Source organism: Anolis carolinensis, chromosome 4 (assembly GCF_035594765.1).
Source record: "Anolis carolinensis isolate JA03-04 chromosome 4, rAnoCar3.1.pri, whole genome shotgun sequence".
Classification (NCBI taxonomy): domain Eukaryota; kingdom Metazoa; phylum Chordata; class Lepidosauria; order Squamata; family Dactyloidae; genus Anolis; species Anolis carolinensis.
The window spans coordinates 223,033,918-223,060,818 of record NC_085844.1 but is presented as its reverse complement, the minus strand read 5'-3'; the positions used below and the strand labels follow the sequence as shown (position 1 = coordinate 223,060,818).

Below are 26,901 nucleotides of genomic sequence, written 5' to 3'. Positions count from 1 at the left end.
CATCTATGTTTGTTACTTTTGAGAAAAAGTAATGTTTATGTTCTTCCCTTAGACTGCCTAATCTAAATTGGTTAAAGCATCTTGCATGATTCAAGTTATAGGTTCCCTCCTTTTATATGTAATGTTGGGTTTCTGAATATATGAATATATGAATTGTTAAATTGAAACTCCTCTTAGACTAATAGGAGTAAAGGTCGTAACATAAGCTACTGAAAAGGTAATTTCCCCTATATTTGCAATAGGACATTGGGTTTGACCTCTGACCCATCTATTTTTACCTGCCACCCTGCATGTTTGCACTTTTAGACTATTAGGAGTTGAGGGTCATGCCATATCCTTCCCCAATTCCAAGGTTAAGTGTGGGGTCAAATTAAAGGCCACTCTGCAAAACTACATAAAAAGTACCTATTAAGTAACAATAAACCTCAACTGTTCCTTGAAACTAATTGCTTCTGATTTTAGCAGGATTAAAAAAAATGTTTGTTGCACATGCACAAAAATCCCAAACAAACCAAGGGAAATGATCACCCTTCAAAATCTACAGGAGTGAAACAAACTAATTTGGTAAAACATTATTTATTTAATTATATGGAGTAATAACCATTATCATCAGTTTTTGAGTATATAAATGAGGCTGGGGTTCTATTCAATTTGCCCTGAACAATACTAAAATAATTATAATTTGTCCAGATTATTTTTGTATAAAGGTTGCAGGGACTGAATGATACTCTTGTCACAAATACAAAGCAGCTAAACAGAAGTAAGATAAAAGAAAGTACCCGAGATTGTCCTTCAAATAAGTAACAGTACATTCATACATTTTTGACTGAGGTCTAAGCTTTCAAGCTTTGGAGCAGGAAGGTTGTAGACGTGCAGTTCCAGAACAGTGATTCACTTCTCAGAAGAGGAAGCATGCAGAATTTCTTACCATCCTTTGGTGAACTCTACAGTTGGAGAAACAAACTTCTCAGTTAATGCCCTCCAAATCAGTGCCTAGGATACTGAAGAATTTGCCCAACCTTTTCCTCATCCTAGTGGATTGGCTGATCTTGCTCGCCTTCCTGGACAGATTGCATTGCTTAACTGAGAACTAACACTTCCAAACTAGTGGAACAAGGAGATTTCCCCTGGAGTTTGTGGCAATCCCAAATAATCTACTTCCTTTTCTTAGTCTCTTACCACCTGCATAAATTGTTCCTTGTTTTTTTTTTCTTGTGAGCCTCAATGCTCAATCAGAAAGTGATATAGTCAGTTTATGCCCCAAGCAGACATATGTTATCTATTATGAACTGCTTTGTGTCCCATATTGGCATAAGGCTGGGAAATAAATAAACAAATCTCTCATTAAAGAAGGTTTTTTTAAAAAAAAAAATCTTCCTGCATAGCAGAAAAAGATGGTTATGATTATGTTTATTTATACCCCACTTTTTCTCTCCACAATGGAGACTCAAAGCAATTTACATTAAAAGTATTTCAATACAATTTTAAATCCACAGATATACAGCTTATAACCAGCACTTTGAATTGTGCCCAGAAATGCCAGTAGAGCTACTGCAAAAGTGGGGTTGTCCACTCCCTGTAGCCAGCCCCAGTTAGCAACCTGGCTGCAGCTCTTTGGACCAGTTTCCGAACACACTTTGAAGGCATCCCCATTGGGCCTCTCAAGGAATGGATTCAGTTGGCACACAAGTTTCAGCCACAGCATATTCCTGGGCCTCCAGATTCAATCCTGAATCTAGGAATACCCCCAAACTGTGGACCTGTATCTTCAGGGACAATGTAACCCTATTCAGGCTGGATCCTTATTCCCTTATATGCCAACCAACTGACCAGGAGCAGATGCTACAATACTGCTTTCTTTTGCATAGTTCAATACCTGAATTCAGTCATGAACAGAGAAAGAGAGAGGCTTTTAAGCAGAGGCTGGATGGCCATCTGTCAGGGGTGCTTTGAATGCGATTTCCTGCTTCTTGGCAGGGGGTTGGACTGGATGGCCCATGAGGTCTCTTCCAACTCTACTATTCTATGATTCTAGAGTTAGAATGAGATTGAATCTGAGCAATACAGCAGTAATTATAAGAAGGGGAGAACAGTCCTGATACAAAATTTATTTTCATGCCAGTTGACACCATGGAACAGGCGTTGTGTAATGACCTCCATGCACTTCATCCAAAACATAACTGGGATAGAGGTAGATTTTGGCAGGGAACTTGGTTGAAAAGATTTGAGAAGTACACAATGAGTTAACTGAAACACAGTTGGCACAAAATATCTACCCAGGCAGAAGTGAAAATGCAAAATGTTGGTTTTGTGGGTTATTTGTTCATTATCCATGAACAAATCGATGATGCAGCTTCAAAAGGGAAATGGTGACTCTGAAGTTCTTGTTTTTTTGTTGTTTCCAGAGAAGGAGGGTATTTTTACCCAATGTAAAGAGAGAACCATCATGTGTCAGATTTCCAGGAATTATTATTATTGATTGATTGTGGGTTGCCACTCTTGATACAGAATGGCAATGGACAATAACGGCCTTCCAGTTATTGCTGGGCTGAAATGATCCCTCACCAATAGTTGTGGTGGCTAGAAATGATGGGATCTGTAGTCTAACAACATTTAGGATACTTGCCCATCCATTTCATAAAAACAATGCACTGCTAAGCAGTTATTTAAAAAAAAACTCTGTGGTCACAAGATCTTTCACAATCAGATGAAGACAATATACCAGAAGTCACGAGCAGTAGATGGACATTTTTCTTCAGACCTCAGTTCAAAGGGAAGAGTTCCAGGGTGACTGTTCATCAAAAAGTGTGTGTGTGTGTGTGCATGCTCAGTCTGATCTCCTGGTGCTAAAAAAATAACTTCAGGCAACACCATATTGGTTGTTGCAGAGGTTGTGCTTACTTAGCTAGAAAGAACCATATTTTATGCTCAGGAATATTTCCTTTGAACAGTGATTGCAGGGGTGTGTTTACTAAGGACTAGGAGTGTGCAGTTTGGGTAATCACTATGCCATCTTTGGTGTCCAGTTTTCGGGGGAACTTCAGAAGCTCCCCTTTCTATCATTTGTAGGGCTATGGGATGAAAATGACCACACCTGGACATATTTACACATTTACTCCTGCAGACCCCCCAAGTTTCAGAATGTTTCGGTCATCTACTGATTGTGTGCCCTCCCTCCTTCCCCTATCACAAGGAGGGAACGGGACAAGGCACCCAAAAAGAGCCCCAAAATGTGAGCACCCACAAAGCTATTACCTCTTCGTAGTTACCTGCAAAACAGTTACACTTATCTCTGCATAGGAAGTATCTTCCTACGTTTCTTTGGCACTTGGAAGGCTAGGGCTAATGGGTTGGGGCCTGCCAAGGGTCATGTGATGGCGTTCGGTAGGCCCCATCCCCAAACTGCTGCAAAGGGGCAATTTACCCCAGCGTGATGAGGTGGTAGGAGTCATATGTAAGTTGCATGATCATAACTCAAGAACTGCCTGTATATGCAAACATACCAAAAAAATCTTAATACAAAATACCTTTGATCCTAAGCATTTTGTGTAAGGGATACTCATTCGGCATTGCTCATATTAAAAGAGTGAGTAAATATTGAGACTGTGTTAAAATGTTCAAGTAAATGATATTGTAATGCAGTTGGATCCACTAAGAAAATCCAACAAATGCTATGTTCACCAAAGGACAAGAGGAATCCTCTCACCTCTGCAGGAGTCTACCATATACCATGCAGCTGTGGACAAGTCTATATAGGGACCACCAAACACAGCATTGCCCAAACACAAACCAAAGAACATGAAAGGCACTGCAGACTAACTCAACCAGAGAAGTCAACCACATTAGAGCACTTGATGAACCAACCTGGACACAACATATTACAGTATTTGAGAACACAGAAATGCTGGACCACTCTAACAACTATCATGTCAGACTACACAGATAAGCCATTGAAATCCACAAGTATGTGGACAATTTCAACAGGAAGGAGGAAACCATAAAAATGAACAAAATCCGGCTTCCAGTATTTAAAAAAACCCTCTAAAATCAGGACTGTAAATAAAGTACCACACTCAGAAAACAGGGGAATTCCAGGCATGAAACAATCAGGGCCAGCTAAGACCTCCCAAGAAAATATTCCCCCAGGCAAGAATCAATCAGGTTTTAAAACTGAAAGGCCATTTAATGCTAATAAAGGTGGTCAATTGCAACATTCACACTTGCCTCAAACAGACAAGAGTTATTTCTCCTACCCTGAAAATTCCATAGATATATAAACCCCAATTGCCTAGTTTCCAACAGACCTCACAACCTCTGAGGATGCCTGCCATAGATATGGGCAAAATGTCAGGAGAGAATGCTTCTGGAGCATGGCCGTAAAACTCACAGCAACCCAGTAATTCCGGCCATGAAAACCTTCGACAATACATTGAAATATGATTACTTGCTTATAATGTAACTATGTTGTTGTATTTTCTCTAATTGCACATGTCTGCTTTGATGCTACTATTTTAGTTTGAATTTAAAAAAGGAGATAATAAACAGAATTGGTAGTTTTTATAGGGCTATTGGACAACCCCATGAAGTACAGAATACTTCACATGTCAAAACATTTTGGGTACCAAATTTTGCCTTTGGAAGCATGTGCTTATGATGGGGCATTTTCCAACAGTTCTCATGTGACAGGATGGTTATGTGAATATTTCCCAAGAAATGAAGACGAGGGATGCAAGACAAAACAAAGCTTAGAGACTTTGAGCATACTTATGGAGAAAAAGGGAAGCTATATTGATTTGGTTTAAACAAGAACTGTTGTGGCTTTGATTGAAAGCATTTTATTTTGTCTACAGCCTCCCATCAGGTATTGCTAATAAAAGATTAAAAATAGACATATACACACACCACACACTCAGAGAGAGAATGAAATAGGCCATTAAGAAATATTTCCGTACAATGCAATTATTATAGCTGTATAATTGAATGGGGAAACCATTGATCTGTAGTAGAAAGGAAATTGCTCTTTTTTCATTGTGTTCCCATGAATATGTGAACATTAATCTCAATCTATAATCAACGTTCATTTCAAATCTGATTGCATGCCACTAAACACCCATAGCTATGCTAACATTATGTTAATATGGTTCAACATCATAGCTCCCAGCTTCACAGCACAAATATTTTTCTTTGGCAATCAATAGTAATTTCAGTGGAGTGGATGGAAGTCACGTTTTAATGGTAATCTTTCCTCCAAGTCTCCAAGTGGAAACTCGGCTGGTACCCAACTTGGCTCTGGAACATTGCATGTAATCAGATAAATTAACCTAAAAGAGAAAGAGAGAGGGAGAGAGAGAGAAAAATAGAGACCAGGGGAGGAAAAAAAAGCTGTGCCAAGATGCTCTGCATTCTTGTGATAGATTAAAGTGCTCATTACTATGAAAGATAGAGAGAGTGGATTTCAAGAGTAGAAGCTGAATTCCTTTGGCTCTGAGCCACGGTTGTACTGCAAGGCAGATCACATAGTGGTGAGCAAATATAGCTTACAGTAGAAACTTGGAGATGCTCTACAAATATGTATTGTTCTTAATTTGACTTCCTAGAAAGCTAGTATTGATGCCATTTTAGGTTTGTTATTTCATCAAGCAAGACTTTTTAAAATTTATCTTTCTGGTTTTGGTTTTGGACTGTAATTCTGCATACTCTTTGCTGAGAGTAATTCCACATTGAACACAATCAGATTTAGAATATGTAAAAGGGTGCACAGTTTGGATGCTTTTGCAGGGCCAGACATTTCTAGACACTTCACTGCTTGAAGTACCAGATAAGATAGTACTCCTCCTTCAGATCCTATGCACAGTAGGGTTATGAAATGTGCAACTAGTAAGATCTATATAAACTTTTAACGGGTTCTAGGAAGGACCTGGAGACCCAAAATGACTTCCCAAATATCCACAGACATTTTCAAAAACACTTGTAAATGCTTTAAAAGCTTGCAAAACTGTAGAACACTATTTCAGAAAGCCCTCTGCTTCAAAACACACCCTCCCCCCAAACCGCATGAAATGAGATGAGAATTGATGTGCTATTGTTTTCATTTGCCCACATGTGAAACCACAATGAGGCACTGTAGATATCTGGAACTGAAAATGAGGTGGTACTACCTGCCTGCTCTTTCAGCTTCATCACACATGGAAATTTCAGCATCCTAGGATGCTTCTGCCCCACATGATGTGGCCTCACTACCGACAAAGCTCTGTGGCTCAACGGGGACAGAAGCATCCTAGGATGCTGTGTTGCCAACATGGGAGCCTCCCTGTGATACATTTGGAACAATGGAGCTACCACCAGGGGAAGCTGCACTGCAAAGCTTCCTCACATGTGATGTGGAAGCATCAGCTGCTAGCAAAGTGGGACGCAGGGCGCTGGGATTGCCCCACTGCCCCCCAATTTACTACAGAGGCTGGCAAATCGATCCGGATGACCTCATTAATGTGATGAAGTTCTTAATATACAGAAGCACCATGAACATGAAGTTGAAACTTAACTAAATAATGGTGACTCAGACTATGTATTCCTCTAGAGTATATAGAACATTTGGCAGAAAACAGACCTTTTTGTCTCATTGCTTCTGTATTGCATAGTAAAAGGGAATAATCAGCAAACTCTGGATAAACTGTTGGCTTCCAGAATCTCCAGTTTGAGGTTGTTGCCTCACTCACTCGGTCTAAAGGAAGGGCAGGTCAAAGATTGGAGTACTGGTGCAGATGTGCTCATTCTGGCTGGCATCTAGACTCAAAAAGGGATCTGAGCCACTTCCACAAATGTAGGTGGATTTCCTATGCTACATTTGGGGATTTTGGCTGCTGTGGATGCTGCTTTAATTACATCTGGAAAACCAGAGCCCATAACAAGCAAGTCCAACATTGCAAATTCAGTGTTTGATTATATGTATTATTTTTAGACTTAGTTTTGGATCCTTGCTGCTTCTACTCATTTTTTCTTGTCAAGGCAGACATACATTAAAATACATACACAAAGTATGCTAGTATTTGTCAGACTACATCAAGCATTTATATAAATCCCATTATAAAGGAAGAGATCAAAATTGGCCAACTCAAGACAGCCCCTTTCTTCTTTCTGCCTGCTTTTGTATGTCCTACTGAGATTAAAGGGCATTGGAAGGTATTTGTGTTAGGGGTTTTGAGATATATGAGCCGAGTCAGTGTGTAAGGATGCTGGTAGGGTTTTCTCAAAATTCATAGAAAATACTGGCCAAATTTTTATATCATGGTAAATACTCTGTAATTTTACATATACTTACTTAGCTACATAGCAGAGGTGCTAAGGAATCCTGTTATTGAACCAAAAATATGCATAACAGGACTTTGATGAAAGTGTTCCTATTTACATCTGGTTCTACCAATATGCATTGGCACTCCTTACCCATTGTGAATCAGTCCCATTGTGCATCAGTCACATGATGCATTGATCTTGTTCTGCTTCAGTCTGAACACATATGTTACAAAACTGTTCAATTCTGTTTCCAACAAGCACAAGTCCACCTAAAAAGTTGTAACTCCCCATGTGAATTCCAGTCATCATTTGTTTCTTTAAACTGAAAGTGCCTTCCACTCATTAGGTTTATGTGTCAGTTGTTTCTAAGACGAGAAGAATAAAAGGCACTTCGTTTTTGCAGTTAAAGGGAATCACATTCTGAGTGTGTCAGTGTTCCTTTCTGGACCCTTGTGAACTGTGTAAAATTGTTTCAACATTATGAGCCTGAGACGTTAGGGGCCATTTTGGCTAGATTGCAGGTTACAGCCTCTGCTTTTTAACATTCCCCTTTTATTTGCAGGCTATGAAGTGTAATAGTTCACCATTTTGGTTTAAGTATCACAATAAAAGTCAGTGAGATGGAACAGGCAATAAGACGTTTTACATCACTGCTGCTGAGACAGAGTGTTTAAGTCTTCATTAAGCTATTCAGTCAGGAGCTACAGAGGCTGAAAGAACAGTGTTGAAAGAGCCAGGATTGGATATTGGATCACTCCAGAAATTATAGTGGCTATACAATATTGGTCCTTTCCCATGTGTGCATGATTCTTGCTCTCATTTTCATGTTATCCTTGCCAGCTTTCGGAGATCTATAGCTTGCTGATACTGGGAATGAAGTCCCTTCAACACAGCTGAATAAAATTCCTCATTTTCTGCTTTGAACTGGAATATATGGCAGTGTGGGCTCAGATAATCCAGTTCAAAGCAGATATTGTGGGATTTTCTGCCTTGCTATTCTGGGTTATATGGCTGTGTGGATAGACCCTGAATCTACACTGTAGAAGCAAGCGATGCAGTTTGACACCACTTTAATTTGGGATTTGTAGATTGGTGAGGCACCAGAGAAGGCTAAGACCTTTTAAAACTACAAATCCCATGATTCCATTGAGCCATGGAAGTTGAAATAGTGTCAAAATGCATAACCTTGTTTATTGTTTATTTATTTACTGCATTTATATCTTACCCTTCTCAGCCCAAAGGGGACTCAGGGCGGCTCACAAAAAAAGCACAACTTTGATTCTGGGCCTTTAATTAAAATATGGTATAATTTACCCCTGACTGATCACAAACACACAACTCATTCAATACTACTTTTTTAACCCATTCATGCCAAAAGGCAGCAGTTGCATTTTGTAATATATCGCATTTCATAAGAATGCATAAAAACTCACTTCAGAATGCCCATTTTTTACAAACTAAAAAAAAACACAGCAGCTTTTATCAAGGAGGGAGATGCCGATTTTTCTATTTAGGACACAAAGATAAATCTCTCCATCTTTATAACATTTCAGATCATTTCCCTTCATATACCACTAGATACTGCTGCTTCTTTTCTTATACTCAGTTCTAGAGTAACAAAATGATCCTTACAAGTTCTCTTTTTAAAGAGAATTCTTTGCCTTAACATATTTGGCAGCCGCTCATCATGGGAATTTTGGTCCCTTTCAAACCTCACACATGGTCTCGGTTCCAATTCATATGAAGCAATTAATATCATTAAGCCAACTACTGTAGCAAATACAAACTGGGATGAACACCATATAAACAAATTTTGTATACAAAAAATTGTCTGTAGACAATTTTTTTGCTAGGATAACCTCATCAGATGGAATGCATTGGTAGAATGGTTTCAGATCTGCAACTTACTGGTATTTCCTGCCTATCTTTTTCTCTTTGTAATGACTCCTATAGATCACTGCCCAAATCATCACAATGTATTGGGAAAATCCATATCATCAAATAAAGTGGCATGGAAGTATAGCTGTTCTGGTTTGTTAAAACTGGGACTTACCGGATTATGGCCTCTGAAATCTAAAGTTGCCCTTACATCTTGTGCATGGCGATTCTCCATTAGTTCTATTTGTGACATCCTGATCTTTCCTATCTCAAAATCAGAATTATTTCACATGACAGTTCATGCATTTTGGCAGTATAATCCTGCTGCCTCAGCAATATGGTCTAAGGAACAATTCCTATGTTTTCCCAAGGAGTAAAGTCCAGTAGTCTGTGTTGTACTATAAAAGCAGAAAATAGTCTTGGGAATTATCTGCACTAGGTTAAACAATACATGTAGTGTATCAAGAAATTATTGCCTCTGTCCCAACCCGTACAATGGACCGAAGTCTGCAGACTTCAGATATTTCTTAATTCAGTTGTTTTCTTCCAATTTTCTTTTGTTTTTTTAAACTGTTTTGTTAAATGACTGCATTTTGGACATATGAGACAAAATATCCAGGAAGGTCTCAAAGGTGCTGCAGAATTCCTTTATATGTTTTTTTAGGTGAACCAGGACAACACAGTTACGTCTTTGAATATTATGAAAATGTGTAGAAATCCCACAATAATTCATTGTCTTTAACCCACCAGACAGGAAACCATAATTGAATCTGCCTTTTTATTTGTAGTTTAGTATGAAAAGTTTACTTTAGCATGGCATTTGTGAAATAAACTACATCCAGCTCAAATTATAAAGACATTCAGTGATTAATGATGAATAGGTGTTGGGTTGTGCTGCACATATCCAGTTTAAGGAGATGAACGAGAGGTTGTACATGTGAAGTTGCTGTATATGTGGTAGTCTGTTACAGTAGACAAAGTAGGGTATGAATGCATGTTACCTTTGTTTATTTTAGTGCACATTACTATTGTGCAATAAGTTGCCAGCCATGTGACTTGACCATTGATCCAGATACATTGTGCTACATAGGTATTCATCACTGAGGTTGTGTAATGTAATTCTGCTAGCAGATATTTCCAGTAGATTAAAACAATGCAAGATCTTGGCCATAGTTTGTTAAGACTTACGTGGCATCTTGTCCTACAGTCTGAACAGATTCTGGAGAAGTGTTTTGAGGCCTTCTCCTTCCCATTCAATGATAGTGATGGAAACTTTCAAGGTGGTGCAGCTTCACTCCCTGAGAGGTATAACAGAGTTGAGAAGCCTCAATGTATTGAGGTTGAGACATTTCTCAATATTTTATTACATCTCACTAGATTGAATGATTCAGAACCTGAAAAACTCTGCACATACCAGTTCAGGAATTCATTTTGGAAAGTGGTGTTCAGAATTGAAGAGGAATAAAATTCAGAGCAGGGAAGGAATAGTGGGATAAGAAAGGAATTGTTTGTAGAAATCCACCTATCCTAGTCTGAAAGTAGTCTCCTTTAAATTATCTCATTTTCAGGTGGTATTCTTAGCACACAGTTTAGTCTTCCATCTTGGCTGCTTGTGTCTGGTACTTAAATTGACTTGGCCTAGTGCCTCGATTCTGTGGAGGTTTATGTTACCAGTCATATCCTGTATAGGTAGCTAAGCCAAAGATGGTCACACATGGTTATTGCTGGCCTTTGGATGAAGAATTCCTGACAGCTAGCAAAGCATAAGGATTACTCATAAAATTTCCTTTCAATGTATTTGCACATCTACTCAGAAACAAAGAGTTGAGGTACAGGTGACAGGTTTAATTCAGGTCGCATATGAACTATTTACATGAAGTTTTTCCTGAAGTGGAGATTTTCCTAATATGGAATATGGATCAGGTTAACAGTCTGTCCTGAAACTTCTTTCCCCCATGACAGACAAGTCACCCATGGCCTCCTGCCATGTTGTTTGCTAACTGCCTGTTGGTGGTCAGCCGTGTATCAGGGGGATACCAGCCATAGGTACAATTTTCCCTAAAACCCTAAACTTTTAAAGGGGGTGTATCTGGTTCAAAGGGTAGCTCCCTTCCCAGTGCCTGAAATGTATATAACCCAAGGCAACAGTCCAGCACCATTTTGAGTGGTCAACTTTTTAACTCCTATATTTCACTTCAATGCAATGTCTATTGTCTGGTTTTTATTCTAAAGAACTTTGAACAAAAGATGAGATGTTTCAAATTTAAAACATTCATTGCTCCATGTTCTAGTCTCTAGCAACTTCTTCACAGGGCCCTTTTGGGCCATGCCATTTCGCTAGCAGTTGCTGGCGAAAGGGAAGGTGTGCGAGGAGGCTTGTGGTGAACCACAGACCCTCCCTTCTTCTCCATCATATGGTAGGGACAAGACAGGGCGCATTGGCACCCTGTCCCCATCAGATGGGAGAAAGAGCAGTTACGCATGGCAATGCACATTGCCCCACTGCCCTTTCACCCATCATATAGGAAAAAGGGGGGAATGTGCAGGTAGCTCCATTGGAGCTACCCAAAACACATTTTCCTCCCCATGGTGGTGAAGGAAGTGCCTTTCAGCACTTCCCCTCCACTTTGGGAGAAATGTGGGCAGAATCTGCCATGTGTTGTGAGTAGGCGCATGGCAGGCCCCATCCAAGCTGTAATTAAAAGTGGCAAAACAGGACTAAAATACCCCATGTGAAGAGGTGTTAGAGCAACTGGGAAAAACCCCGTTCCATCTTCCCCTATGAACTTTCTCTTCTCCAAGCTAAACATATCCAGCTCCAAAGCAATTCATCATAGGTCCTGGCTTCCAGGCCTTTACTGATTTGGTCACCTTTCTCTGGACTTGTCAATATCCTTTTTGAATTGTTGTGCCCAGAACTGGACACAGTATTCGACGTGGGGTCTGACCAAAGCTGAAAAGAGTGACACTATTCCTTTGATCTAGATGCAATGCTTCTATTGATGCAGCTTATCTATCCAATACAAAAGCAGGAGGGGAGGAAGGTTTCTAAAGGATTTCAATATTGCTAATGGACTCATGTTGTATAATATCCCTTAATAGATTATTTTGCAGCTGAAGGGATGCAGCATAAGGATGATGACTGGGCTCCAACTCTAGGCCCTTCTACACATGCAGCAAAAACCAGAAGTAACCCGGATAAAAGGGGGTGGGTGGCTAAACAATGTTTGGGGAAAGTGCTGGCAGAATCAGTTTAACAGCTGAAAAGCATGTGTTTAAAAACCCAATTCCGCCTCAAAATGTGCATCTTTGCATGACTGTATATCCCTGCAATCATGGAAAACACATAACTTCCTTCCCACCCACCTGTGTGGACTGCAAAAATTTCCGCAGGATGTCCCCCATCCACCATCCATCTTGATCCACTTCAAAAGAAGGTGGAGCATTTCCTGGGACTGACAGGTCTGTGTCTGGACTTGTTGTCAGGTCCTGGTATCTTTTTCTCCATCTTTAAAACCCCCATTTTGACTCTGTCTGAAAGCACTTTCAGGTTCAAAGCTGTTGCTGCTGCTTCTTCTTTTCCTCTTCCTTTTCTTTCCTGTGGGTATAAAGAAAGTAGAGCCTCAATGTCAAGACAGAGCTGCTAGCTAGTGCTTTATAACTGAAAGGCCTTATGTGTCACGCCACATTGAGTTTTACAAACAGTTTTCACCTCAGTAAAGTGAGTTCCTGGCATCAGTCACTGCCACCTCCTTCTTCACCTGAAGTGGTTTATACACAACTGCCTGTGATTCCTACTTTCTGTGGATGGTATGTTAAGTGAACTAAATCAAACCAACTCCATGTGTTATGGGACAGTGTATACTTGGTCATTCCTGGCCAGCAATGCAAAGAAAAATATATTTAGAGAAAACCTCTGAAGTATATGTTGGAACTCAAACATTTCCCCTTTTCTACTTTCTTCCTTCATTATTCTTCTGATATGTTTGTTGGTCAGCTTCTCCATCAACAGAACACAAATTCTGACAAATGCCAATATGTTGTTCCCTGCCCCAAGGTCTCAGCTAATCTGTCCAGTCCATATAGTAGATGATGGCAGAGGTCCTAAGATAATGCCTTTTCAATCACATTTTCTGTTTGCCCTCTTTACCCTTATTATGTGCATGTACCTGCACACATAAACATCTTAACATGAAACGTATATGTCAATTAACTCCTCCTGAAATTTAAGAACGCTACTGCACTGTAGGAGTAATGCAGTTTGACACCAAGTTGACTGCCATGATTCACTTCTATGGAATCATGGGAGTTGCAGTTTTGCAAGGCATTTAGTCTTTTCTTCCAAAGAATGCTAGTGGCTCACCAAAGTAAAAGTCCCAGGATGCCATATCACTGAGCCATGGCAGTGAATGTGGTGTAAAACTGAATTAATTCTGCAGTGTAGATAAAGCCATATACAACATGTGACCATTAGGGTTGTGAAAAGTTTCAGAGTTCCATTTTGTACTTTGGAGATTCATATGATTTATGAATTGAAAAGGGACCCCTCCAAAGCATTACAAATTAAAACACAAGCCTGCGAATCTTTCAGAGAGATTCGTAAAGATTTGTTATTTCTGGGCTTGTTTTCTAATGTAACATACTCCGTCATCCATAATTTTCTGGGGTGGGATGGGGTGGGGGCTGATATGATTGACAAGGGCCACTGCATGCTGCCTGCTCTGAGGGTTGGTTATTGGCATCCACTGCTGCTCTAGCATTACAACATGTCTGGCTGTGTGATTCAAGGAAAGGGGGGCTCTTTGTTTAAGATAGTGCTCATTTGCAGGCGGGTCTGTTCACTCTAACCCTGAACTGCAGGGTGCTCTATGGTCCTGAGGGCACAAGTGTCCCTGGTGGGGCCTAGGTAAGTGCTGCTGGCATTGCCCCCCACTTCCTGACACGAGTGGATGGATTCCTCTTGTAGTTTTTAAAAATAATTTTGTAAATGAAATAACTTTTTAAAAATTTCTAAAAAACAGTAGATGTATGAATCTTTCTGAAACTTTGCAGGATTGATGTCTTGTTTATGTTGTCTCATTGTGCAGACATTCAAGGAGATATCTGTTGTAGTTTGTAGTGTGTGTGTGTGTGTGTGTGTGTGTATAAAAGGTAAAAAGGTAAAGGTTTTCCCCTGACGTTAAGTCCAGTCGTGACCGACTCTGGAGGTTGGTGCTCATCTCCATTTCTAAGCCGAAGAGCCAACATTGTCCATAGACACCTCCAAGGTCATGTGGCCGGCATGACTGCATGGAACGCAAAATATATGCAAAAATTTCCTAAAAATCAGTGGATGACAGAAATGTTCTGACATTTGGCAGGCTTAAAGTTGTCAATGTTGCCTGAAAGTGTGCCAAGTTTCATCCTGGTAGCCATAAAAATGACAGAGAAACAAGCCTCTAAATTTTCTCCATTGCCCCTAATGGAACAAATCTTAACAAAACAATTACTAAGTTTCTGAGATTTGGATTACTAATCGGAATGGAACCCCTCCGAATCTTTACAAAACAAAATGGAGCCATCCACATCTCCAAAACAAAACAAAACACTAATTGGATTTCAGCCATTTCTCACATCTCTAGTGACCATGCATTCATTTCCTCGGGACATAAAATGTGTGATTGACCATGTATGTGACGGCGCGAGTGGCGCCATCTATATGTCAAACTATAAGTTTCAAGATTTGAATTGTTGTATCCTGTCTGATTTTGCCCTTACCCTGTAAATGTAGTTGGATTGGTTATTTATATCTGTCAATCAATGTTGTTTGTACCTGTTATATTGCTCACTCAGCAAAACTGTTTGGCTCCACCTCTTCCTGGAGTAGGACTGTGTTTCCTCCCTTTCATTCCACCAGCAAGCTCTCTATCGGATGGACGTGAAAGAGAGGCTTGGCTCTGAAAGCCCTTCAAAAGTTACCTCTCAGCACCAATTCTGAGGTTCTTACCCTTGGGACTCACACTTCATGTTCAGGGCCAACCTGAACAATGTTGAGAAGTCTCAAGCGCCTTCACATCAGTCCTTTGGCAACAGAGGAAGACTCTTGTCTTCAGATATAGGTCATTGGACTGAGGCTGAGTTTGCTCCGGCATTCACAGCCAGAGAAAGAGGGATCTGGACAAGCTTCATGGACTTAAACAATCAAAGACTGTAATGTATGTTTTCTTTTACCCCCTTTGTGAACAATAAACCCAGTTTTTGAGTTATCTACAGTGTTTTGGTCCTTGGGAGTTCCAGTTTCCCTAAAGGAGGGCAAGAAGCAATCCCCTGGGGAAAGATGTCACGTCCATGCCTCTTTCACTAAGAGTACAGCCCCAGGCGCGACGGCACAATGTAGCCCACACAGACATGTCTGTCCAGATGTCCTAAAGTCACTGGTGCATTAAGTGCATTGGAAATAACACCATACAGATGTTGTGAAAAAGTTTTGTCACACTATCCTCATTCAGAGCTATAAATCTTATAGGAAGTTTAGTGGAATGAACCATATGCTTGGGGTTTGGGAGTTTCATTGTCAATTTTTTCTTTTAGTCTATTTCTGTCCAAAGAAAGCAAACACATCTCCTTTCCAGTGAAATGAAACTACCCATCTTTCCAGCACTAATGGATTTTTCAGATGGGAGATATCATGTTAAGCAGGAACCATAATAATAATAATAATAATAATAATAATAATAATAATAATAATAATAATAATATCCTAAGCAAAATAAACAATACATTGATAGGACTCATTGTTTTTAAATAAGCCTTAATATTTTGCCTTCCAGATTGTAAGCACACTAGGAAATCCAAGTCTTGGATGATGCATGTGGAGAATATACACACATCGAAGCAAGAGCAGCACAATTTTTATTTTTATGTCAAGAAGTGAGTTTATAGTATGGATCACCAAGTCAGTATTAAGTGTGGCTTCGGTGCTGATAGTTTCCAGCTTGGGTCCATAGGCTAAATGTCTACTTCAAATAGCACTTTGTAATGTTTTAGCTGTGTAAACAAAGAAGACCGCAACATTTCCCCAGTGATTATAGCAAAAACAAACCAAAAGCAATGGACTCCTCGTTAGTTATTGGGATGGAGGGAATAAAGATGTTGGGAGATGTGTTCTTCATTTTCAAATGTATAATCGTCTAGCATCCAGTTGGTCCTGCAGTAAAATATACTGAGATGATTTTACAACCCTAATTCCATGTGGTAAGCTTTTCATTTGAATGTATCCTTTCTCATGACAAACAGATGCAAGAACCCAGACTAAAAATGAATGTTTTCCTTAGCAGCATAAATACCATGTCTCTCTATGTAAGAGTGCTTTGAGGAACCCATCCCCACATTGGACAAATTCATTTTATTGACTTAAAAAGAGACTTTAGGGACATTCAAGACTTCTTCTGAGATGGTTAATAATTGTCAGTATGAAGATGAAGCTTACAGATAGGAAAAAGACAAACAAAATAAATACAATAAACCCCATGAGGCTAACAGGGAAGAAGAAATATTCAGCACATGCTTTCATGTACTCAATCTATTCCCTCAGAGGAAGTGCACCAGGTGAAGATGACCGAAACCATGAAACTTATGCTAGAAACAGCTTCTTCACTTTTTGTCTCCAAGCTGTTACTGGATTTTCTTGTTTCCAGGAGCCTTACTTGTAGGCATTGGTTACAGTGGGAAGACTGGAGAAACATATGGACATGGACGTTATTCCCCCCCCCCCCCCAATTTTAAAACAGTTCTAATTCATTGAGGGTACAATTTACAATTGAGGTCAGTCATGATCCATCAGTTAAACATCAGTAACTGTCATAAAAAAGGGAAGGGGAGAAGATAGTCTGAAATCATCTTCTGGACTGAGGAAGATCTTGGAATCCTCATGGACAACAAGTTAAACATGAGCCGACAATGTGATGCAGCAGCCTGCATCAATAGGAGTATAGCGTCTGGAACCAGGAAAGTCATGCTACCCGTCTATTCTGCTTGGAATACTATGTCCAATTCTGGGCACCGCAGTTGAAGGGAGATGTTGGCAAGCTAGAAGGCATCCAGAGGAGGGCAACTAAAATGATTAAGGGTCTGGAGAACAAGCCCTATGAGGAGCAGCTTAAAGAGCTAGGCATGTTTAGCCTGCAGAAGAGAAGGCTGAGAGGAGACATGATAGCCATGTACAAATATGTGAGGGGAAGTCATAGGGAGGAGGACGCAAGCTTGTTTGCTGCTGCCCTGCAGACTAGGACGCAGAACAATGGCTTTAAACTACAGGAAAGGAAATTCCACTTGAACATCAGGAAGAACTTCCTCACTGTGAGAGCTGTTCGGCAGTGGAACTCTCTCCCTTGGGCTGTGGTGGAGGCTCCTTCTTTGGAGGCTTTTAAGCAGAGGCTGGATGGCCACTTGTCGGGGGTGCTTTGAATGAGATTTTCCTGCTTCTTGCAGGGGGTTGGACTGGATGGCCCATGAGGTCTCTTCCAACTCTATTATTCTATGATTCTATGAGGAACCAGGATATTCCACAGTCTCCTAACCAGCAGTGAGTCCCCAATACTCTCCCATAATACAGCCACTCAAATATTTTCAGTAATTTTAAAAATAAAACTAAGAAATGTCGCTACTTTAGTAGATTGCTTTTTTCTTTGCCCTTAATAGCAAAGTTTTCTGCTTTTCCTATCCTTTTTTAATTCAAATCTGGACACCGCAAGAGTTTGATTTCTCACAATGTCGAAGTAAGACCCAATTTTTTTAATAAAAAAGAGGAGAGGGCAGAGAATCCACTCGCTCATGCGATAAGAATGATAACAGTTAGTAATGGCAAACTCCTTAAATTCTGACATGTGATAAGTAATGAATAATAAAACATAGTGATTTGCAATGCTACAGACTAAACACCATGATTACATGACACTAACCTCCCTCCCATAAAGACACACACACACACACACATGGGATAAGGTCCTAAGTCCTAGTAGCTAGATGTGAAATGATTACATCAGTACTGAGAGCTGCTGGGATTCTCCAAAAGGCTAAAGGCCCTTCCACACAGGCCCTATATCCCAGGATCTGATCCCAGGGTTTCTACTTTATACTGGATTATATGAATCTGCACTGCCAGATAATCTGGGATAAACAGAAAACCTGAGATCAGATCCTGGGATATAGGGCTTTTCTGGAAGGGCCTGCAGCCATATAACCCAGAATATCAAGCAGAAAATCCCACAATATCTGCTTTGAACTGGGTTATCTGAGTCCGCGCTGCCATATATTCTAGTTCAAAGCAGGGATTTTGTTCAGCTGTGTGGAAGGGGCCTCAGTGCAATTCTGATTGTTTCATATTGGGATATGAGGATGCCATAGCCAGATGTTCTGCAAAACTCTCAGTCTAATTCACATAAGAATGGTCCTGGATGGGAGCTTCTGTAGCAAATACCTACCACGAAAGACATACACAAGGAAACATATATGTGTGTATGTATGTGAGAGCTATGGAGTCAGAAATGTCCCACACAGATTTGAACAAGCAATCCCTTGTCCTAAATAATACCATACAGCTCCCACTAATCCTGAAATGAGTCTTCCTCCACATTGACTGTCTAATGTCACTCCTGGCATCTATTATTTTTAGCAAGATGTCCAACAGAGTACAGGCAGATACAATTAACTCCCTGCTTGTAACACAATTATGTTATTGAATCCTTCTTCGGGAAAGTTCCACTTTTTTTCTTTTTCTTTCTTTCTTTTTTTTTTTTTTACAATGGACGTTATCTTCAATTATCAGTGTATTAGAGAATGAGCAATATCTGTGAGGGGATTACACCTAAACCAATGAGACTGTCTCTATTTCATAACTGTGTTGTAATTAATGAAACTTTAGAAAACTGAACTTTCAGATTTGGATAGAATGGAAACGAGAGGATTTTGAGGTCAGATATAGCTCCCAGAGCACTTTTGTAACTTACAACCTGCTAGGCTACCATGACTGGCCTTTGTCTGACCAAAAGAAGGGATGAATCTCCTTTCCTGGAAGCACCTGGAACAGTGGTTCTTAACCTGTTGATCCCCAGGTGTTTTGGCCTACAACTCCCAGAAACCCAGCCAGTTTACCAGCTGTTAGGATTTCTGGGAGTTGAATGCCAAAACATCTGGGGACCCACAGGTTGAGAACCACTACCCTAGAGTCATGATTCCGTTCTTAAATCTCAGAAACCCATCATATTAAACATTTATTTTAAAGAACAACTGTTTTTCAAACTCATGAGTGGTCGCCTGGCCAATTCTGCTTTCATTATGGTTTTGGCATTTTTAAAGTAACCTGTAAATCCTAGAGGAGGTTCCAGGAACATAAAATTGACCTTCAGACCTGGGGCCCTCTGCACTACACTGTTATAGTGCTGTTCTAACTGCCATGGTAACATCCTATGGAATCCTGGATCTTACAGGTTTGTGATGCACTAGTACTTTCTGGCTAAGAATGATAAGTATTCTTTCCTAAACTGCATATTCCAGGATGCTACAAGATCTTGCTTTGGCTGTTAAGGTGCTATCCAAGTTCTATAATTTTGTAGTGAAAGCACTTCTGCTAAAGTTTCCATCCCCTGCTCTAGGGGTATATTCAGGAAAAGCATGGTTTCAGGTGTGCTTAATCAACATGGGTAATGTTAGATCCCAGCCAGCCAGGGCACCAAGGCCTGCAGTGTTGCAGGACTTGCACTTTGACACAGATAATGCTGAGAATTATACTGACATTTCACCCTCCACAGAGGGGTCTTTGCAGCTGCAGGTGCCCGAAATATTGGCTCTGGAGACTCATTAATTGGGAAGATTCTTCCATTCCTCCCTCGCAGATAGAGCCAGATGTTGCTGAGACGCCTAGGAATGGGGTTTTTAATCGTAGAGATTTTGTAACCAGGGACAGAAGTGCAAAACAAGGGGTTCACTGGAGCCAGAGACTGGCAAATAGATGGGATAATGGTTAGTGTTCTCATGGGAAAGTTTTGGGAGTTTTTACTCCCTAAATTCTGAACAGTCCAGAATCTGTTAAAGGTGTTTTTGCTCAGTAGATTTTCTTACGGTGTCAATGTTGCTTTCTTGGAGAGAGGTTTCTCCATCTCCAGCTCCTGTTTCCAAGCCAAGTATTCCAGTTCCAGTTGGGCCATGCTGTGCCGCGACTCTTGAGTAGAACTTGACTTTACTACAGTTGTTATTCATAGAATCATAGAATCATAGAATAGTAGAGTTGGAAGAGACCTCAAGGGCCATCTAGTCCAACCCCCCGCTAAGAAGCAGGAAATCGCATTCAAAGCACCCCCGACAGATGGCCATCCAGCCTCTGCTTAAAAGCCTCCAAAGAAGGAGCCTCCACCACGGCCCGGGGGAGAGAGTTCCACTGCCGAACAGCCCTCACAGTGAGGAAGTTCTTCCTGATGTTCAGGTGGAATCTCCTTTCCTGTAGTTTGAAGCCATTGTTCCGTGTCCTAGTCTGCAGGGCAGCAGAAAATAAGCTTGCTCCCTCCTGCCTATGACTTCCCCTCACATATTTGTACATGGCTATCATGTCTCCTCTCAGCCTTCTCTTCTGCAGGCTAAACATGCCCAGCTCTTTAAGCCTCTCCTCATAGGGCTTGTTCTCCAGACCCTTAATCATTTTAGTTGCCCTCCTCTGGACGCTTTCCAGCTTGTCAGCATCTCCCTTCATCTGCGGTGCCCAAAACTGGACACAGTATTCCAGGTGTGGTCTGACCAAGGCAGAATAGAGGGGGAGCATGACTTCCCTGGATCTAGACGTTATTCCCCTATTGATGCAGGCCAAAATCCCATTGGCTTTTTTAGCTGCCGCATCACATTGTAGGCTCATGTTTAACTTGTTGTCCACGAGGACTCCAAGATCTTTTTCGCACACACTGCTGTCAAGCCAGGCGTCCCCCATTCTGTATCTTTGATTTCCATTTTTTCTGCCGAAGTGAAGTATCTTGCATTTGTCCCTGTTGAACTTCATTTTGTTAGTTTCGGCCCATCTCTCTAGTCTGTCAAGATCGTTTTGAATTCTGCTCCTGTCTTCTGGAGTGTTAGCTATCCCTCCGAGTTTGGTGTCATCTGCAAACTTGATGATCGTGCCTTCTAACCCTTCGTCTAAGTCGTTAATAAAGATGTTGAACAGAACCGGGCCCAGGACGGAGCCCTGCGGCACTCCACTTGTCACTTCTTTCCATGATGAAGACGACGCATTGGTGAGCACCCTTTGGGTTCGTTCGCTTAGCCAATTACAGATCCACCTAACCGTAGTTTTGTCTAGCCCACATTTTACTAGTTTGTTTGCCAGAAGGTCGTGGGGGACTTTGTCGAAGGCCTTACTGAAATCTAGATATGCTACATCCACGGCATTCCCTGTATCGACCCAACTCGTAACTCTATCGAAAAAAGAGATCAGATTAGTCTGGCATGACTTGTTTTTGGTAAATCCGTGTTGACTATTAGCAATGACCGCATTTGTTTCTAAGTGTTTGCAGACCACTTCCTTAATGATCTTTTCCAGAATCTTGCCTGGTATTGATGTGAGGCTGACCGGACGGTAATTGTTTGGGTCGTTCTTTTTTCCCTTCTTGAAGATAGGGACCACATTCGCCCTCCTCCAATCTGCTGGGACTTCTCCTGTTCTCCAAGAACTCTCGAAGATGATTGCCAGTGGTTCTGAAATAACTTCCGCTAGTTCCTTCAAAATAACTTCCGCTAGTTCCTTCATTCCTTGTTCCTGTTTCAAGTTTGTCTCAGCTTTGACAACCTTGCTGCCTTGATTGCTACGAAGTATTTCCAGTGGATTGAACTCTGTTTCCTACCATCCTTGTTTCCCTGTTTCAACTCATGGACACTTTGATTTCTTCGGAGAGCTATCGAGTTCTCATTGTGGATTATAATATTGGACCTTTCCCTTTACCCATTTGGAATCATCATTGACTTTCTAAAAAGAACTATTCCTTACTCTGATTCTATACCTAATTTCCTTTGGATATATAATTGCTTTAATAAAGATATAGTGTGTTATATTGGCTCTTGTCTGGTTTTCGAATGCTCATGCTGCCTTGGGGTGCAACAGGTAAATTCTATGAAATGTTTTGATACTGATTTTGATGAACAAAAATCTGACTTCATGAAAGAGGCTTACATATTTTTCTTAATAACATGTAACATTTTTGATTTGTATCTTTGTTGACTTATTTGCAAAGTTGCTCCAGAAACATCCTCTTTGCCTCTTTCTTACTTATTTACTTTCTTTTATACATTTTCCCATCACACTACAGTCTCCTTGGCTCTCTATACCTTCTGATCTGGAAAAACTTCATTGGAAGGTGAACTCATGACATTTCCCCTAGAAATTTTATTAAAGCACTGGAAGTTGGGGAAGTTGAAATCTGCTTGAGATTTTTGTAGAAAGCAGGAGAGAGCATTCATACATTCCTCAGCTACCTTGAACCTGGAAAGAACTCAAATACCCAAATACAGCTCACAAGAAGTTCACCAATATTTTTCTTCATTTAAAGCAGAGAACAGAAAAACTATCCAGTCAACAGAAAATATGTATCATTTTTCAGAACTTCCATAGATAATATTGATACATTCTGATATGTAGTAGAGAGTTGAATATGCCTGAAGCACTAAACATATATAATCAACAAAGTATTTTAGACTTGTTGAAGGTTCTATCAGGAATCAGTTTTTATGCAAACTTGATTATGGTCTATCTAGAATGGTTGTCTTTTCCCATCTGTGGTGAGTTACTGAAACAGAAATTGAGTAATTTTCTTTGTTCCCCTTGCACCCACAGAGAGCCATACATCTAAATTTTCAATCAGTGTTGTGATCCAGAAGTCAGAGGAAATCTCCTACTTTCACTTTCTGAACTTTTGGTTTAGGGATTTTGAGTCAGTTGTATTATCAGCTATTTAATATTATATTCCACTCATTTTTTTTATGGGGAGGGACCCCTTGCAGTTTGAGGTAGCTTGGTGTGCTTTAAAAAAACATTAGAGCTCCTTCCATTCTTATTTTATCATTCAGGACAAATGCATACAGAGCTGTAAAGAGGAAAAGAAAGCTATTTAATCAACCAGATAATTCAAATGAACTTATACAGTCATTGGGGTGACATGTCACAAGCTGACCCACCTCATACTGGTAGGAAATAATTATCAATTATTTGCTCTATAGCTAGAATCTTCTAGGTTTCTATAGGTCTTCAACTAATGGTTCATATTAGTAATTCTTGTTCCAACTCTAGTTGTCTTTCTCAAATGATTCTTAAAAGCTGCACTTGAGGTTATTGATTTTCTGGACTTTGGCATATCTGATTTCCAACCTGAATATAGTATGGAAAAATATTGCTTCAATATCATCTGCCAAGTTAAAATAACCCCAAAGTAGTAGTATAGCTAAGAAATTAATTAATCAGGGGAAGCTAGAACATTTTTCAGCTTAGGAATAGAATTGAACTGGAGTTGTCAAAAACTCTAACCTAGGTCTCATGCAACACTTAGCATATCCATGACTTTGAAAGAAAGCCATATATGATTTATGGATAAAACTGAAATGTCTTTCCCAATGCATTGATATGCAGCCCTGTAACAATTTTCTGCCAGGGGATCCAAAGACGACAAGTCTGTTAACACTTGAAAAGCTCTGCAATCATATGAAGCCTCTTTTCATGCGTGGTTTCTTTTTCCCCCTGTGTGAATTAAGACTAAATGGCTTAGTGGTTTGTGTAAGTGAGAGTTCTCTCTCTTTTCTTCTCCTCCAGACTGCCTAACATGACAGACTTGCCTTGCCTCAGACAGTATTCTGTGCTGTCAGTAAATGGCTTGGGATAGTGCATCTTTAATCAATGGAACAGGCAAGGGAAGGGAAGGGAGAGGTGGAGGGGAGGACAGAGCAAAATGGAATAAGAAAAGAGCAAAGCTGACTTAGATTGATCGCATCATTTGAGCCAGCACTGTAGACTGTACACCTCAATCCAACGCCGACACTAAATAACCAGCAATCTCCAATATTATCAATAGGCAGTGGAGGGCAGTGTCTGGATACAGACTTTATCAGATAGAGACCTGAAGATTAACCTCTTGGCCCCCTAATCGGGATTGTGCTAGTAGACCATTTATTTTTGTGCTTAGATGAGGCAGGGTGGAAGGGGAGAGGGGGTCAAATTGCTCAAAGGAAAACACGTTAACTCAGTGCCTAGATAGTCAAACATTGCAACAGGCTGTTTTGTCTTGAACACAGCTGCGAAGGATTCAACTTCTACCCCTATGTATCCCACTTTCCAATGTTGTCGCTGCCACCACCTTTGAAAGATGCTTAGTTCAAATAATAAGCAACATTTGAAGAAACAGTAACTTATTTATTTATGGCACAAAGCTTAATAGTTGCAAGAATGTTATATCTTGAGGTGAGCGATGTTACTTCTGTACAGTAAGTGTTGCAAGATTTCTCAATAGTTTCACTGAGCTTAGTATAGTATCAGCTTTATATGACTTGTTTCTTTCAGTTAGGAATACTGTCCCTCTTGAACTTAGTTGATCTATACCCGATCAAACTCGGACTGGGGAGTTTAACTGGTCAACCCTAGTCTTCCTTGACTTAGGGATGTAGCCTCAGCTCTTTAGTTATCCCTACTAAGAGCTCAGCAACTTTAATTTTAGCCCTTCTCCGCTAAAACTCTCTAGCTGCTCAACTTCCTCCCACAATCTCTTCTCTCGATCTCACTCCTTTTCCACTGAACAGAACCAACTGCTCTAGTCAACCGACAAACTCCAACTGCCCAATTCCAACTGCTAAATTTGAATTCTAAGGCTTCCACCAGCAAGGTGAAGCCACGCCCCTTTTCCTGGCCATGCCTTAGAGGCTCCCAACTTCTGTATAAGAATAGCTGAAATATATAACCTTAAACAGTCAACCTAAACATAGCAATCATGAATAAAACACAATGATCATGACATCTTTACAACAGCATACAGGGATTTGGGTATGTTTGTTTCTTTATCTAATACTTAAACAATGGCTCAAATTTTAAGGTAATGCCAAGCTAGAACCATGTGACATAGCTATATTGCCTAATTAAGTCATCCATTAGGTGAATTTTAGAAAAGACTCCCAACTCAGTGGCCTAATTGAGCCTGGAACCACAGACCATGGCTGTGCTGTATTGTGGAATGGAATTTTAATCATAATGGATTCTCCTCAGAGTTTCTTCCTTTCTCTGCCTCCTAACAACCTGAATTTGGCAGAGTTCTCTTCCTCTTTAACCCTTTGGAGTTAAACATAATATTATTTTTGAACTAGGCAAAATAAAGGAGAGCCAGCTGAACTGAAGGTGTTTAATTAGCAGTGGTGACATGGAGATGGGATCAGCAATCGCATTTTGCAGCAGTCTCTCCAGAAAGGAGTTAAAGATCTGTTGAAGAATTCAGGGCAGTATGCACTGCAGGATAAACAAAATGATTTACCAAGGACAAGCTTGTGCTGGGAACATTCATGAAACACTTTTGCAGATTCCAGGCGATACAGGAACTGGGGAAAGGCATGTTTTGCCTCTTGCTTCACAGCTTTCTGCACCCACTTTTATTTAAGCCCCGCTGGAAGGATATTTATAGCCGACTCTTCATCCTGAAGACATTGGACCATCTGATCTTAAAGAAAAGCAGGTTGAGCCCTGATTATTAGTATTTGGAGTAGATAATGCCAATGAATACATTGGCAGTCTGTCCTGCCAATCCTGTTTACAGTCCTGTTTACTGTCCTGGCTTCTAACACTTTATTTCCATTCCTGGTCCTATTGTCCTGCATTTTGCACAAGCCCTGCCCTTTCCCCTTATAATTTTATATATCCAACTTTTTGATGCTTATTGATGCATTTTATGATGCTTTTACTTTGTGGTTTTAATTGCTTTTAATTATATTGCTGTCATGCATTGTTATTTTATAGTTTGTACACAGTTCTTTGGGTCTGGTCCCCATGTAAGCTGCACCGAGTCCCTTCCATGTGATGGAGGTGGGTTACAAGAATGAAGTTATTATAGTAGGTGCTGTAGGCTATATTTCTCACCATATACCACCTCTGAGTATCTATTGCCCAAGAAGACCCTATGAAATTCATGTGGTCGTGGTAAGTCCATAGGCAACTTGAGTACACATATACACAAACACTTCTTTGCCACTTTATTTATCCCAATCTCCCATGCCACTTCTAGTCTAGCAGATACATACTGTTAACTGAAAAGAGCTCAGAACAGCAGGCAATTCTGTGCTCTGACATACCTTATAGCAGTGGTTCTCAACCATTGGGACTCCAGATATTTTGGCCATCAACTCCCAGAAATCCTAACAGCTGGTAAACTGGCTGGGATTTCTGGGAGTTGTAGGCCAAAACACCTGGAGACCCACAGCTTGAGAACCACTGCCTTACAGGATGGCTACCCTCTTACAATTTGATAAGCACAGGTATGCTGCCCTTAACTCCCACTTTCTGAATAGAAACAAATGTAACAGGCATCACTTTCATCTTGTATTTCATATTTTATTCATTTATATTCCACTTTTCTCCCAATAATGGGAGGCTAACAGCATTTAAAACAATAAAAATGAGAAACAATGCAATGCATTAATATTATAAATATTAGATTTAAAAATAATCTATAAATTAATCATTTACAATATTAAAAT

General features: G+C 40.3%; 2 long non-coding RNA genes across 2 annotated transcripts in view; both read right to left on the bottom strand.

Moving 5' to 3' along the window:
* Positions 1-26,901, bottom strand: part of LOC134298475 (uncharacterized) — a 312,227-nt gene that overhangs the window by 9,739 nt on the left and 275,587 nt on the right. The window lies entirely within an intron of this gene.
* On the bottom strand, positions 561-26,901 carry LOC103278766 (uncharacterized). The gene is made up of 4 exons (XR_506312.3): positions 26,497-26,901; positions 12,535-12,766; positions 10,357-10,466; positions 561-944 (listed from the first exon to the last, which is right to left on the bottom strand). It is a non-coding gene; the product is annotated as an uncharacterized LOC103278766 (long non-coding RNA).